At 40.7% G+C, this 16,845-nt stretch overlaps 1 protein-coding gene across 3 annotated transcripts in view; it reads right to left on the bottom strand.

The window, feature by feature from the left end:
* Positions 1-16,845, bottom strand: part of NCAM2 (neural cell adhesion molecule 2) — a 515,560-nt gene that overhangs the window by 102,246 nt on the left and 396,469 nt on the right. The gene's annotated exons all lie outside the window — the stretch shown is intronic.

The raw sequence follows: 16,845 nt of genomic DNA on the forward strand, positions 1-16,845 counted from the left end.
CAGTCTCTCATGCCATGTGCCACTTTCAGGTCTCCTCACACACTGCTGGTGTGTTGAATTTTTTGACATAGGGTGCTGGCAGATTACGGGCCTCCCATAGCTGCTGCCAGGCCCCTAATCTGCCATGGGCCCCTATATACCGCCTCCTCATGCTGCTGCCAGGTCCAGAGTCTGTCATGGGTCCCTGTACGGCCTCCCATTGCTGCTGTCTCCATCGCCACACTCTGCCATGTGCCACTTTCAGGTCTCCTCACACTGCTGGTGTGTTGAATTTTTTGACATAGGGTGCTGGCAGATTACGGGCCTCCTATAGCTGCTGCCAGGCCCCTAATCTGCCATAGGCCCCTATATACCGCCTCCTCATGCTGCTGCCAGGTCCAGAGTCTGTCATGGGTCCCTGTACGGCCTCCCATTGCTGCTGTCTCCATCGCCACACTCTGCCATGTGCCACTTTCAGGTCTCCTCACACACTGCTGGTGTGTTGAATTTTTTGACATAGGGTGCTGGCAGATTACGGGCCTCCCATAGCTGCTGCCAGGCCCCTAATCTGCCATGGGCCCCTATACCGCCTCCTCATGCTGCTGCCAGGTCCACAGTCTCTCATGCCATGTGCCACTTTCAGGTCTCCTCACACTGCTGGTGTGTTGAATTTTTTGACATAGGGTGCTGGCAGATTACGGGCCTCCCATAGCTGCTGCCAGGCCCCTAATCTGCCATGGGCCCCTATATACCGCCTCCTCATGCTGCTGCCAAGTCCAGCGTCTCTCATGGGTCCCTGTACGGCCTCCCATTGCTGCTGTCTCCATCGCCACACTCTGCCATGTGCCACTTTCAGGTCTCCTCACACACTGCTGTTGTGTTCAATTTTTTGACATAGGGTGCTGGCAGATTACGGGCCTCCCATAGCTGCTGCCAGGCCCCTAATCTGCCATGGGCCCCTATATACCGCCTCCTCATGCTGCTGCCAGGTCCAGAGTCTGTCATGGGTCCCTGTACGGCCTCCCATTGCTGCTGTCTCCATCGCCACACTCTGCCATGTGCCACTTTCAGGTCTCCTCACACTGCTGGTGTGTTGAATTTTTTGACATAGGGTGCTGGCAGATTACGGGCCTCCCATTGCTGCTGCCTGGCCCGTAATCTGCCATGGGCCCCCGCACCGCCTCCTCATGCTGCTGCCAGGTCCAGAGTCTCTCATGGGTCCCTGTACGGCCTCCCATTGCTGCTGTCTCCATCGCCACACTCTGCTATGTGCCACTTTCAGGTCTCCTCACACTGCTGGTGTGTTCCATTTTTTGTCATAGGGTGCTGGCAGATTACGGGCCTCCCATTGCTGCTGCCAGGCCCGTAATCTGCCATGGGCCCCTGTACCGCCTCTTCATGCTGCTGCCAGGTCCAGAGTGTGTCATGGGTCCCTGTACGGCCTCCCATTGCTGCTGCCAGGAGGCAGCAGGGTCGCAGCAGTGTCAGTGGAGGCAAACGGCCATGGAGTAGAGCACCAGCTCCACTGCAGCCTACCACCACGGCCAGTAGTGGTGCCGGTGTGCATGGAGGAAGTAGCAGTCAGCCAGTGAGGAGTAGCGGGGGCAAAGTTTCCTACTCGGCGGTGTGGCAATTTTTCGTCAAGCCGCCCGAGGAAGTAAACGTAGCCATATGTCGACTATGTGGCCAGAAAGTCAAGCGTGGCCAGGGGGCCCATGTTGGGACTACAGCGTTGCGTCAGCATATGCAGCGTCGCCATTCGGTGGCCTGGGAAAACCGTGATAAAGATACGGCGGTTCTGCCTGCCCCAGCCCAGGGTTCCATTTTGTCATAGGGTGCTGGCAGATTACGGGCCTCCCATTGCTGCTGCCAGGCCTGTAATCTGCCATGGGCCCCCGTACCGCCTGGTCACGCTGCTGCTGGGTCCACAGTGTGACATGGGTCCCTGTACTGCCTCCCATTGCTCCCACTCTGCCATGTGCCACTTTGAGGTCTCCTCACACTCCTGCTGGTTTCCATTTTGTCATAGGTTGCTGGCAGATTACAGGCCTCCCATAGGTGCTGCCAGGCCCCAAATCTGCCATGGGCCCTCATACCGCCTCGTCACGCTGCTGCTGGGTCCACAGTGTGACATGGGTCCCTGTACCGCTGCCCATTGCTCCCACTCTGCCATGTGCCACTTTGAGGTCTCCTCACACTCCTGCTGGTTTCCATTTTGTCATAGGTTGCTGTATGGCCTCCCATTGCTGCTGCGGCTCCAAACACTGGTTTTGGCCCCGTGACTGGCCAAATGAGTGAAGTGTGCGGTGATTCTAAGATCGACGGCACTCATCTGCATGTCATACTGACTGACAGTATTATTTCTCTTCCCCAGCAGACTCCAAGGGCATTTAAATTAAAGGTACAGTGTTCTGCACTAATATTAAGTCTCTCTGAAGCCTAGAAACACCCTTTTTTAAGTTAAATTCACAGCGAATATATTCGACTCGAATCGAATATTGTCCACGAATTCGCCGAATCAGTCGAATCGAATTTTTGAATACTTCGCTCATCTCTAAACATAATCACTATTATTATTACTAATATTTTTTATAATTTGTAATCCTATTTAACTGAAGTATACAGTACATTGTTATATATGTTAGTTTCCTGTAATTATTTTTTTAAATAATCATAATGTACATGTAACAAGCAAACAGTGCTAATATAAAGTAGGCAATATCAATCAACTATTGAACTAAGCCCTAATTGTAAATCATTATCTTTGGCAAATAACAAATCTATACTGGACAAGGGTGTGTTTCCCTAATCACCATTTGGTCAACTGATGAATGTAAAATATATAACCTTTATTTAAATATATAGAAAATGTATGCTCAGCTGTAATTAATTCCTATTGGAGTGGAATGTACTGCGCACAACAATATGACTGGATACCAGGGTGGATAAAAATCAATGATTTTTTTTAAATCAAAAAAATCTTATTTTTTTTATTTAAATCGGATTTTTTTAAATAAAATGCTTTTTGAGGAAAATATATTACCATCCAAAGGTTATTCCATCATGAAATAAAGATTAATTTTTTAATTATGTAGAATAAGGCTGTATATGTTTAATTTTTTTGGTAAATAAATTCCATTAATCCATTCACAATGTCATGCTCTTCCAGAGGTTTTTGTAAGATTATTGGGCAGTTTCTCTGCCTACAAGATATTATCACAGATGCTTGGTTTACTTTTGCAGTTCTCAAAACTGAATTTGACTCAGCGGAGATCACATGCCTCTTCTTCACAGCAAAAATGTTATAACATGAACAGAGTTAAGAAAAAGACCTTAATCCTAACTTCTACAAACCTATGAATACAGAATCAACCCCTTCAGTGCTAAGTTTCAAGAAGTTCAGTGAATAGAATAGAAACAATATTTTTCTGATTGTTTGGAGTGGAATAGATCTGCACAAGAAGAAAGTGAAACTAAGTGTGAGGAGGAAGGGGCTGACAGTCTAAGTTTCTTAAAATATATATATTTTGTTTAGCCAAATTAGTTAACAAACATGGATGTTTAAGCAAATCACATATGCTGGAATGTTATTGTTTCATTTGAATAAATCTATTTAAATTATTATTAAGGTAATGATTATTTTTCTCCTTCCTAAGTACAACAGAAAAGTTGTCCAAATATGAATGATTAACCTATTAAACTGGGGATAAAAAAACTAATATGAAAATACTAATATGAAAAGTTGTTATTCTAAAAATCTTCATCTACTTCCATATTAAAGTTATACCAGCAAGAATTAGTCTTTATGCAGAAAACTAGGATTTAAATCAAGCCTTACTGACTAGTGATTTAAATTGTGATTTAAATTGTGATTTAAATCAGTTTGATTTAAATCAAATCCACCCTGCTGGATACAATTACAATTTACCTTGCATCCAAATGGGTAATAATACGAGACCAAATCAAATACCATAAAGTTTTAGATGAAGTCATGGCATACAAAGATGCACTGTAGTTTGATCATAAGCCTATCAACTTGAATATATCATCTCTGTTAAGAAAATGGAGTTACCCCATGGACAAAACTAATTAGATAGTATAATCTATCTTACTATAGATATGTAACATGGGTACACTCATCCACGGGCTTAAATGTCAGCCTCTCATGGCCCATACATCACCATATCCAGAGAAAAATACCTCACTGTCTTGAGGAATGCAAATGATGTACTGTAAAACGCAGTACAGGCCTCTCCAAAAAAAAGGGGGGAGGAGTGAATACCATGTGCATTACAAAAGTGCTCCCAAAGAAAGACCCAAAGCAAAAAAAGAAAACTCTACATGCTCCACTCCAAAAAACAGAACTTCGTCAGGAGTATAAAGAATAAAATAGGTCACATAGTGGCTGGAAGTTGAGCTCAGCTGCACATGGTGGCAAAATGGCACCTATCATTTGTTTCACCTCTATACAGTATATAGCCGGTTGCCATCTGGCCTATGGCCGGATGGTGGCCGGCAAAAATCCTCACCGTTCCGGGTGGACGCCATATGGCGTCCTTTCGGGCATGCGCAGTTTGCACACCTGCAGAGCCGCGCAGCGGCGCAATCTGTCACCGGTTGTGTACCTCGGACATGGCCGATGACAGATCTAAGTACCGGCCCCTTTGCCAGTACCATGTGACCTGCTGTGACCAATCACAGCAGGTCACATGACAGTTGTATACAATGGATGGCTTCATTCATGCCATCCATTGTATACTAGTGTGTCTAGCTGTGAATGGTCACAGGAATCACATGCAAAAGCTGGGCCAATCACAGCCCAGCTGTGTCATGTGATTAGCCGTGGCCAAATCACAACTAAGCACACAAAAAAAAATTCAGGTAAATGCTTACTTATAGCAAAGTAATTCTTTGCTATAAGCAAATTGTGTAAAAAAAAAATACTGATAACTTCCCCAAAGTAGTACAATGTTACTATAGTAACATTGTACTACTTTGGTCATAGTGAAATATAAAAAAAAATCTTAAAAAAAGAAAATAAATGTTATAAAAAATTAAAAATAATAAAAATTTTTTTAAAAATTATATATTTTTTTCATACTGTCACTAGTCAGTGTCCCTCATCACTGCCATATGATGACGCTGTACTGCACTGGTGACAGTATGTAAAAAAAAATAGTGAAAATAATTTTTTTAATTTTTTCATTTTCCGAAAAATTTGGACAAAAAAAATACAAGTTAAAAAAACTCGCCATGCCTCTTATGAAGTACGTCGGACTGTCTACTTTGCAAAAAGGGGTCATTTGGGTTATTTTCACCAAAGACATGTAGCAGAATACATCTTGGCCTAAATTTATGAAGAACAATTATTTATTTGCAAACTTTTATAACAGAAACAAAGAAAAACGTGTTTTTTTTTTCAAAATGTTCAATTTTTTTTTGTTAATTTAGCAAAAAATTAAAACCCCAGTGTTGATTAAATACCACCAAAAGAAAGCTCTAGTTGTGTGAAGAAAATTATAAAATTTTAGTTTGGGTACAGTGTTATATGACCGCGCAATTGTCATTCAAAGTGTGGGAGCGCTGAAACCTGAAAAATGGCCTGGGCAGGAAGGGGGTAAAAGTGCCCTGTATTGAAGTGGATAGGAATAGCCATCAAAATGGCCCCTGCACATGCTCAGTTCCTTAACAGACATCATCTTGTTGACTAAAAACTGCACATGCTCAGTATCTCAAAAGATGCCATCTCGTGGACAAAAAAACACAACACCACAGCAGCTCACAACACAATAGACAATGGACAATGGATCAAATTAAAAATACACATTGGGCTAGATTTACTAAAATTGGAGAGTGCAAAATCTGATGCAGATCTGCATAGGAACCAATCAGCTTCTAGATTTTTTTTAATCAAAGCTTAATTGAACAAGCTGAAGTTAGAAGCTGATCGGTTACCATGCACAGTTGCACCAAATTTTGCACTCTTTAGTTTTAGTAAAATCAACACCATTAATTTGTATGACAAAGGATTCCTAAAGCAGAATAAATTACCTAAAAGGGCAGTACATAAAATGAATCTTGAGTTGCTACATTCTTTATACTTATTAAAACATATACTTATTAAAACCTATTCTGAGCTTTGTGGTAAGGGATGAGTCACTGCTTTGATGATTCACTTATGGTATGTTAACAGCTAGATTTTTTTCCTGTAAAACTAGAGCAAAATTACCTAATATATGAAAAGGACACTAAAGCTTCATCTGGTCTTCTAAAGAATACTACATTTTTTTTGTAACATTTCATTATTCCTTTGACTACAAAAAAAAAAAAAAAATTCAGTCATGACTCAAAGAAATATGTAAAAAAACCTATACATCCCATTTAAGCAGCAAATTGTTAACGTGATTTGCTGATATACAATGGAGCAAATGAATAACAAAAATGTTTTTCAAGCAAGGACTTTTTTATTTGTTTTGGATAGAGTTGGGAAGAATGAGAACCCTTCTCAGGTTGTTACTGATATCTGGGGCTCTGCTAGGGAGATTGTCCCTCACATTTTGCCAAACAAGAAGTAAGGAGAACTCTTCAACAGCAATGCAGACAGAAATATGTATATAAAGCTGTTCGTTTATGATGTGCCTTGAATATATTGTCGTTTGTGAGTACAACACCTATTTTATTTCTTCTTAAACATTTTTTATGGTAATGCACTAGGCCTGTGTGCCCTCTGTTTGTTCTTTCTTCATTCAGTATATTTGGATGCTGCTTGAAAAAGGAGCGCACTTCCGCCTTCCACGGCCAGCGCATGCTCTGAAACGCGTCGCAGTGCACCCTGGGATCTGACGTTATCACGGTCACGCCACCACTGCGTTCCAGCGTGCATTCCATCCGGCTCTGAGGGAGGACGTGCACGCTGGACGGCCTCACTGCTGTTCCCCGCCAGCCACCACGCTGTTCCAGCCGAGAGCTGACCTCCCCACATTCACCCGGGTTACCACCCCACCGTTAACTATTGTTAACCACGGTTTTTATGCTTATGATTACTTCACACATGTGAGTGTTTCTACATTTAGACTTGAATAAAAAGACTTATTGCACTTAGAGGCGCTTCTCTCCTTTTCTCATCTACAGAGGTTGCTACAGCTTACTTGGAAGCCTTGCCCTCAGTGCCACACGGAATCCTACGCTCTTCATACAGTAGCCACTAATACCACGATCACTCCATACTACCATTTACCAGGACTTTGCAGTGTTTGCGCTGTTACAACCCTCCTCATTTTTTCTGAAGTATATTTGGATTCCCCCGGTCTATTTGAGGGCAGCAAGGTGTGCATGTTCCAGGACATTCTCAATGTGGCTGTAGCCTGCATCGAGTCCATCCCCAAGCACAGGAGCATTTGTGTTTGTTGGTTCTTATATATTTTATTATAATTTGTTTTCTGGATGTTTAGGGCCCCTTGTACATGCATCAGTATTTCTTCCGATTTTGCTTTACCAAAAGCGGAAGAAAAATGTATGACCACTAAATCCTATGGAGCTCTTCACACTGGTCAGTTGCGGGTCCTTTACGTTTTTAGAAATCCTGCATGCTGCATTTTTCGTTCATGTTTGGTGCCTTAAAAAGACCATACCAAAAAATGCATCTCCACATTGAAGTGAGTGGAAAATGCATAAAAACGCTGCAAAAACATCAAAAACATATTCTCGGCTGAGGTTTTGTTGAATTTTTGGTGTCATGTGCACAGGTACAAAATATACCGGAAATGATGGAAAAACAAGGTAAAAACACAGCAAAAATGCATATGCATTTCTACTGTGTTTTTGCAATGGATCAGTGTGAACTCAGCCTAAGTTAATGAACCCTTTGGTATGAACAGTTTGATTTTTTCTCATGCAGAGTTGCATAATCAAATCTTTGTTCTTGTTGATGCAAGCTGGACTTGCATCAGTGTGCAGTATTAATATAAGTAGACTGTGAAAATTAATTGCTAAGAGCAAGGGTCTCAGAAAAGCTATGAGATACAGTATACAGGGCCCTGGATAAGGGGATACCACCAGTCCTCCTGTACAGGGCCCAGGCCAGCGGTTGAATCAGATGTGGGCAGAGAGGGTGGGTTCTTCTCTTTCTCCTGCTGGCTTTCATCTGCCGCAGAGAGCCATACAGGGGGTCAATTCCAGTAATTGCCCCACCACACCCATCACCATCCCTGCACACCATACGTTTCCCCCTGCTGCCCAGGCCCCCCTGTGTGCCCCCACAGTGCTGCCGCATTCCCTCCTCTCTACCAACATCTGCAAGCACACAATAGGATCCTTCAGGATGAAGAGTGAGGGAAGGGTCCAGTAAATATGTCACATTTACCAGCCACTTCCTTCCCTGAATGAACACAATGAGCGATCGGTAACAATCACTGTGTTCATTCATAACTAAAGCATTTTATTTTTTTTTGGTGGAGAGGCCCTGTCAGGTTTGCTGTATAGGACCCTGTGGTTTCTAACAGCAGCCCTGACAGTATACAGTATATCTAGAAAAGTAAGCTGTCTCTGGTAAGCAAGACTGGTAGCAGAACTGTTGAGAGTGTCATAACTGATAGTAGAACAACTGCAGATTTTGTCTGATTTTTTAGAATATGTTTGCAGTGTGTACTAAAAACAAGAGTGCTAAAGCCTGAGACGGACAGACAAATAGTATTTTCAGTAACAGGTCTACAAAAGCATAGCTCCCTACCTCTATCAGCACCAGTATCATATAGAAACTGTACTGCATACAGTTAGCTAAAAGCGCAGCTGAAAACTGTTTCAAATTAATTTAATTAAACTAATCTAGCAGCCACTCTTGTTATTCAGACAATGCAACCACATTCTACAACATGGGTCAAAAGCTCTAATATAGCCTGCTGTTTGGACAATGAATGAGCAGCAATCAATGACGGCATCCCTCAGCTCCATTCCCATGTCAGTGCAATCAAGGATAGCACATGTTACTGTAGCAGGGCCCAATTAGTCTTTCCTCCCCAAGATTAAATTTAAAATCTGTGAAATTTACTAATTATCCCTTGCAGTGAAGCTTTGCTACAAGGATTAATAGCTCATTTAGGTCTAGGGGCATAGAAAAGATGATCTACTTACCCAATCCTCTGCTCCTCTAGGCTGCTGGATTGATCCCCACAGCACCAGGCTCCAGTGGACCAAGGCTCGGATGTCATCATGACCAATGCAGGGTTCACAGCCCTGCACTGGATGTGATGACGCTGATGAACAGTCCACCACGGAAGAATAGCGGCACTCCATCTACCATGGCAACAGAGGATCAGGTAAGGTAAAGTGCTTCCATTCTAACCTTGACCAAAAGTGCAGTTAAATTTCAAATCTGTGAAACTTACAAATTATCCTTTGCAGTGAAGCTTTGCCTATACTACAAGGATTAATAGCTCATTTAGGTCTAGGGGACATAGAAAAGAAGATCTACTTACCCAATCCTCTGTTCCTCCAGGGTGCTTGATTGATCCCCATAGCACCAGGCTCCAGTGGACCAAGGTTCTGATGTCATCATGACCAATGCAGGGTCCATAACCCTGCACTGGATGTGATGACTCTGATGAACAGTCCACCACTGGAGAATAGGGGAGCTCCATCTACCATGGCAACAGAGGATCAGGTAAAGTAAAGTGCTTCCATTCTAACCTTGACTAAAAGTGCAGTTAACCCTTGCAGAATGGGCAGCAGTCCCACTGCAAGGGAGGATTCTCTACTTTCCCAGACTTGGGCTTTAAATTCTACTATACAGGAGGCTGATATCAGGACAATGTAACATATTTGACTTTGTAATTTATTCTTTTTTATATATCACCTATAACCGTGTTAACCAACAAATCAACCATTTTTAATAATCCCTATATTGTGAATCAGTTGTGATTAAATAAATATTATATTATATTATCATGCAAAACCAGCACTATATTTAAATATGTGCTACAAATTATAAATACAATGCTGCAAAGTCCATAATCCTTTGTGTTTTCATTCCAGCCAGGACTCCAGGCTCTGGTTGGCACACAACAGAAAAGCTAAAATCATATGCAAGCACCCAGATTTGCCTTCAGTGATAGCAGTAATGCTTTAGCAAGGTTTTAGCTGACTATTTAACAGGCTAAGGTAAGCTGTACTTGCTGTTTTACCAGCAAATTCTCCTATGATTTTCCTTATTTTCCTTCAGGGAATCAAATTTCTATTTTCTTCTATTTTTCTGCATAAATTACCCTAAGGCATATAAAATTATATATATTATATTTATATTAGGGGCACTCTTGAGCACAGCCTGCACTATTCATTCAATGCTTAGAAAATGTTTAGGAAAACATCACCTAAATTAAGCAATTATAGCAATTACATTAACTTTTATCTTTTAATTATACTTATGCCTGTTTCTTGCAGCATTCACAGATCCATTTAGTATATTAATTAAAGCCTTGTCTGAAAACAAAATATTATTCACATTATGCAATTAATGAAAAATGTTTTGTGACAAATCAGTTTCTTTCGAGAGAGGATTTTTAAAGAAATACTGTATATTGTAAACATGTTTTAAGGTTGAACAAACTGGAGCTGAAAAGGTCTAACATGGTGTCAGTAACCTCTCTGCCCCATGTGTAAAAACCAGAACCCGCCAGCACAGAATGTCGAGAGGAATTACTTTAGGGACCTCATAAATCTGAGGAACACTGTTTTATTTTTTAAAATTATATAGCTTCCAGCTGCGTTAGAGGAAATATAATATCTCATGGGAGGACTGAAATTCTTATGAGGTCTTTCAGATGTGGAGTGGCTAGATGTGACACTTGCACTGTTATACATTTGAAAGCCTGTGAAAATGAGATAACAAAGTTAATTCATTGTTCTACTGGTTATGTCCTATATAGTTGAGCTTCAAATAATTTGGTTTATGTTGATCGCACTAGCTTTTATGGGTCAGGTTAACACAAAGGAATGATAAAAAATAACATCAAAGAACATGTTGTACCAGGGATTTCTCAAGTTATATATATATATATATATATATATATATTTTATATACAGTAATTCTTGATAAATGGAGGTGTTATATTTTAAGAAATGATGTAGCAGGAAAATTAACTGTATTTTTACCTTAAAGTGAAACTATGGTGTATTTGTTATTATTATGTGCACATTGGACTTGGATACTTGTATTTTGCAATAGCGTTTGACACAGTTCCTCACACATGGCTAATGGGTAAGGTAAAGTCTACAGGCTTGAAAAAATCCGTATGTAAACGGATAGAAAACTGGCTAAAAGATCGTATTCAGAGAGTAGTGGTTAATGATTCATACTCTGAATGGTCTAGGGCAGTGGTCGGCAAGCCGCGGCTCGCGAGCCACATGCGGCTCTTTACAAACTTAAATGCGGCTCTTCTGTGTGCCGGGCGCCCGCTCCCCTCCCTCCTCTCGGGCGGCCGCCCCAAAAGTCAGGACTCTGCAGCTGTCAGGATGTAGGCGGGGCAGCCAGGATGTAGGCGGGGCAGCATGACGAACTCCTCATCTCTCACAGTCCGCCCTGAAGTCCAGAACGGCGCGGGAACACGGCGAGAAGAACGCGCGGAGCAAAGGTAAGTGAATTGACACAATATGGGGGATGAATTACTATGGGGGATGAATTACTATAGGGGGGATGAATTACTATAGGGGGGATGAATTACTATGGGGGATGAATTACTATATGGGGGATGAATTACTATATGGGGGATGAATTACTATATGGGGGATGAATTACTATGGGGGATGAATTACTATATGGGGGATGAATTACTATGGGGGATGAATTACTATATGGGGGATGAATTACTATATGGAGGATGAATTACTATGGGGGATGAATTACTATATGGGGGATGAATTACTATGGGGGATGAATTACTATATGGGGGATTAATTACTATGGGGGATGAATTATATATGGGGGATGAATTACTATGGGGGATGAATTACTATATGGGGGATGAATTACTATGGGGGATGAATTACTATATGGGGGATGAATTACTATGGGGGATGAATTACTATAGGGGATGAATTACTATGGGGGATGAATTACTATATGGGGGATGAATTACTATAGGGGGGATGAATTACTATATGGGGGATGAATTACTATATGGGGGATGAATTACTATATGGGGGATTAATTACTATGGGGGATGAATTACTATATGGGGGATGAATTACTATGGGGGATGAATTACTATGGGGGATGAATTACTATATGGGGGATGAATTACTATATGGGGGATGAATTACTATGGGGGATGAATTACTATATGGGGGATGTATTTTCAGTTTTAAAAATGTGGCTCTCAAAATAAATTTCAATCGTGGTTTTGGCGAGATTTGGCTCAGTTGAATAAAAGGTTGCCCATCACTGGTCTAGGGTCATCAGTGGTGTACTCCAAGGTTCAGTGTTGGGACCGTTTCTTTTTAATATATTTACAAACAATATAGGGTTTGGTATTAAAATTACCATTTCAGTCTTTGAAGATGACACCAAGCTATGCTGTGGAATAATGTCCTTACAAGATGTCTCCAATTTACAAGCCGACCTCAATGCACTGTTTAATTGGGCAACTATATGGCAAATGAGGTTTAATGTTGACAAATGTAAGGTTATGCACTTGGGGGCTAAGAATATGCGTGCATCATACAAACTAGGGGGGTACAACTGGGGGAATCAATGGTGGAGAAGGATCTGGGAGTTCTGGTAGATCACAAGCTTAATAATGGCATGCAATGCCAAGCTGCGGTTTCTAAAACAAGCAAAATCCTCTCTTGTATTAAAAGAGGTAGAGACTCCAGAGAGAGATATCATATTACCCCGGTACAAATCATTAGTAAGACCTCATCTGGAATAAGCAGTTCAATTTTGGGCACCAATTCACAAAAAGAACAATGGGGAACTGGAGAAAGTACAGAGAAGGGCAACCAAACTGATAAGAGGCACGGAGGAGCTCAGCTATGAGGAAAGATTAGAGGAACTGAATTTATTCTCTCTTGAGAAGAGGAGATTAAGGGGGGATATGATCAACATGTATAACTACATCAATGGTTCATATAGTGAACTTGGTAAGGAGTTATTCACCCTGAGGTCATCACAGAGGACAAGGGGGCACTCTTTACATCTGTAGGAAAAGAAATGTAATCTCCAAACATGAAAAGGTTTCTGCACAGTAAGAGCTGTGAAAATGTGGAATAAACTCCATCAAGAGTTGGTTCTGGCCAGCTCAGTGGATTGCTTTAACCTCCCTAGCGGTCTGAATATGTCCATATTTCTGTGCTCAAAGCAGTACATTTGTTTGCATGGAAATATGTAGTTTTTTTATTGTAGGCCTGTAATTTTTAGGAATAACTCACTGAAATCTGTCCGAACAAGAGTCTAGTAAACATCCCTGGTATGTTAAAATTTGAAACATGAAATCATAAATTATAATTTAATAAATAATCATAAAAAATAATACTATAATACTAATAAATTTAATTCAATAATATAATCAAACCAAAAACACTGAAATTTTAAATATAGCGCCAAGTGCGCACATCACTGAGCAAAGTCGCAAAATCGTTTTCAGTGTCTGATGATGAATTACCCCACGAATCAATATCACTCAATTCTGCAAGTGGTTCTAATTTACTATCGCTGTTCTCTAGCTGGTCTAAAACCGATTTTGACCTAAAGGGACGCTTTTTGAATGCCATGGACGTTTCTCAGTTTCCAGGCAGAAAGAACAGTAAAAATGCAGGCAGGGCACAGGACAAAGCACTCGGGACAAAATGTATGTGAAATGGTTTGATACAGTAATGTTTTACTATGTGATTTTAGTGAACGTCACTTTTTGTCATTTTCAAATTTCCCGCCGTTCCGTGCCCGTACGTCCCGACGTCGCAGGGAACGGAACCCAGAAAACAGATGCCGGCATCTGCTGGAGGACATTACAGGGGACACTGCAGGAGGGACATCGCGGGAGCGCAGGACAAGGTAAGAGAATAACAGATCCCAAAGCAGCGCCTCATGGTAAACCTGAGTGTCGCTCGGGGTTACCGCTTGTGGTACTAAAACTTTACCCCGAGCTACACTCGGGAATACCACCAGGGAGGCTACAAAAGGCCTGGATTATTTCTTGGATACACAGAATATACCTTTTACTATTTATATAGTTGATCCAGGGGATATCGGATTGCCTCTTGGGGTATCAGGAAGGAATTGTTTTTTTTTATGGTTGAACTGGATGGGCTTTTGTCTTTTTTCAGCCAGACTAACTATGTAACATTAGTAGTACATCAAGTAATGTGATACATATTCTTACTTTATGACTGCAAAGAATACATTTAGCTAGTCTTAGTCAGGCCACACTTTATTAATTTATTTTTCTGTTCAACCAGTGGGTTAAACAAAGACTTTGACTCGATTCCCCCATCCACAGTTTATATGCATAGGGGAATCCTTCCCGCTGAGTCAATGTACTCTGACAACAAGGAGCCTTTCCCGCCATCAGAATACACTGATCAATGCTGCAGGCTGTAGCTGATGGCGCTGATTGATCAGGAAAAACCTGACAGGATGGTTGTGCAGAAGCTGATCGGTAGATTGACTTGTGTACAACTAGCCTGCCCATACAGTCACTGCTGAACCAGCAGAATTTTGATCCATGTATTGCCGGCTTTATACCTCACACACATAGACAACTGAAACATAAAACCCTGATATTTTGCTGCCTAGGTGTTGTGTACAGCTGACCACAGAATTGAATAGCTGTATGTAGCTGTTTTTGGGTATATACACATGCCCATATGACATATTCCTCAAAATAAATTCTGGAACTGGGAAATACAGCAAATAAACATGTTTTCATGCACCAGTGTATGTCAATGTACAAAGGTATAGGCATGGAAATTTAGCTGTGTATGACTCCGTACAGTCATTCTATGGCCAGCTGTGGCTCAATAGGCAGATAAGTATGCTAGAATTTTATGGTAGACCATATTTCATGCCTCTAGGCATCTGTGTGTATGAGTCTTAAGGCTAGCTAAATGTAATCATGTGCACGGGACCTTATGGTGAGTGCATTGAAAGGAGCAGTAAAGCACAGTCATTGTTCAGAACAGCAGGAAGAAAAGCAGGTTTTAGTGATGAGCAAATAAGGATTTCCACAAATCTGTAAATATACATTTACAAACCATTCACTGATACAAGATATTTATAAAAGAAGCTAGTACCAAAGGGAATATACTGATGTCTTGCTCTGAAAATGGCAGTTGCATGGTTTTCATAATAATCTAATGGTTTCAATAATTTTGTAATCACTGACCTAGAATAAGCATGCCAATAAGGGAATTCTGGATCAGTGAGAGTCTATTAAAATTGGAAGCAGATGGTCAATTATGGTGGTTTTCATGTTCCTTTCAGTTCGGGCTTCCTTTTGGAGACCATTTTAAACACATTAAAGTAAATCTGCCCATGCATGGCAAAAAATAGTTTCACTTTAAAAGTACAATGCTCCAAAAACCTATGCTCAACTTTCTTTCACTACCCCATCACTCTGTTCAGCATCTAGTAGAGATGGAAATGCCTTCACTTCTAGGTTTTGAGGGGCACGTAACTCACCCCAAGCACCAACACTGATACTTGGCCCAGGGCTGTCACATGTGGATGGGCCCTGTGTAAGCTTCGACTAGAGAGAGAAGGCTTTCCCAGATCTTGTAGACTGAACAGAGCAGTGGAGGTGAAAAGGAAAGGTGACTATGTGTGTCTACACATATAACGAGTATTGTATTATTGTTCTGTATGGCTTGTTTCTCATATATGATTTTTAGTGTGCTTGCTGTTATTTTTAAGAATTTCCAGCAAGTGCATGTAAAATGTACTATATGTGCTATAATAAAAAAGATTGAAGGTTCCCTTTACATATTTTATATCCTTGCAGAATGAATGAAGAATTAAAGATGCATGCTGTTCTGTAATAGCTGTTTTTTTTGTTAAATATTCCATAGAAATATATAGTCTTTATTTAGTAATGATGTGTTTTTGCCATTAGGAACAATATGATTTTTATTAATCAAATCACTAAATATGTAGTTACTTTGAGATTTAAAATCTTATATAATAAACTAAAGTACATAATAATTTGATTACTTTGTAATAAAGAGAACAACCATGCTGTGAATTTATGTTTAAATGCACTTATTGCTATATTTATTTTTATAGAATGACAAAAAACAGTCATTGTACACAAGAAGTATGGGGGGAATAATGTGACATTCACCAAACATTTACTGCAGGTGAATCAATCATTGTAATTTAAAACTTGCGTACAAGTAAGATACACCTGCAGTAAATGTTTAGTGAATGTCACATTCACTGCATTAACAATATATCCTGGGTATTTTTTACCCTGCATATCCAAAGATTTAACTAAAAAAAGGATAAAACTGGACTATTTGATCCATGAAATTGATCTGACACAAATAAATTCTAAAGCTGCCCATAAGTGGATCAAAATCTAGCAGGTTCATCAAGAACCAGCTGAATTTCAATCTATCTACTGCTGTTCCCAACCAACAGAAATTGATATATCAATTGCCAGCTGCTGCCAATTCCATGTATTCTGTCTGAATACAATGGCACAGAGAGGAAGATTACTCCATCCACCTCTAGCATCCATGGTCAGCTTTAAACTTTTAGAATCAAACATTCTGCCTAAGTTGCCCACCGTTACCTTTATTAGCCATTTTTGCACTTCCTAGATTTAGTTTTACTTTTTTACAGAGGTCTGACTTCATGGCTCAGTCCTGTAAACAGCCATT

Source organism: Staurois parvus, unplaced genomic scaffold (assembly GCF_062004578.1).
Source record: "Staurois parvus isolate SC_StPar_1 unplaced genomic scaffold, SC_StPar_1.0 ptg000988l, whole genome shotgun sequence".
NCBI classification, from domain to species: Eukaryota; Metazoa; Chordata; class Amphibia; order Anura; family Ranidae; genus Staurois; species Staurois parvus.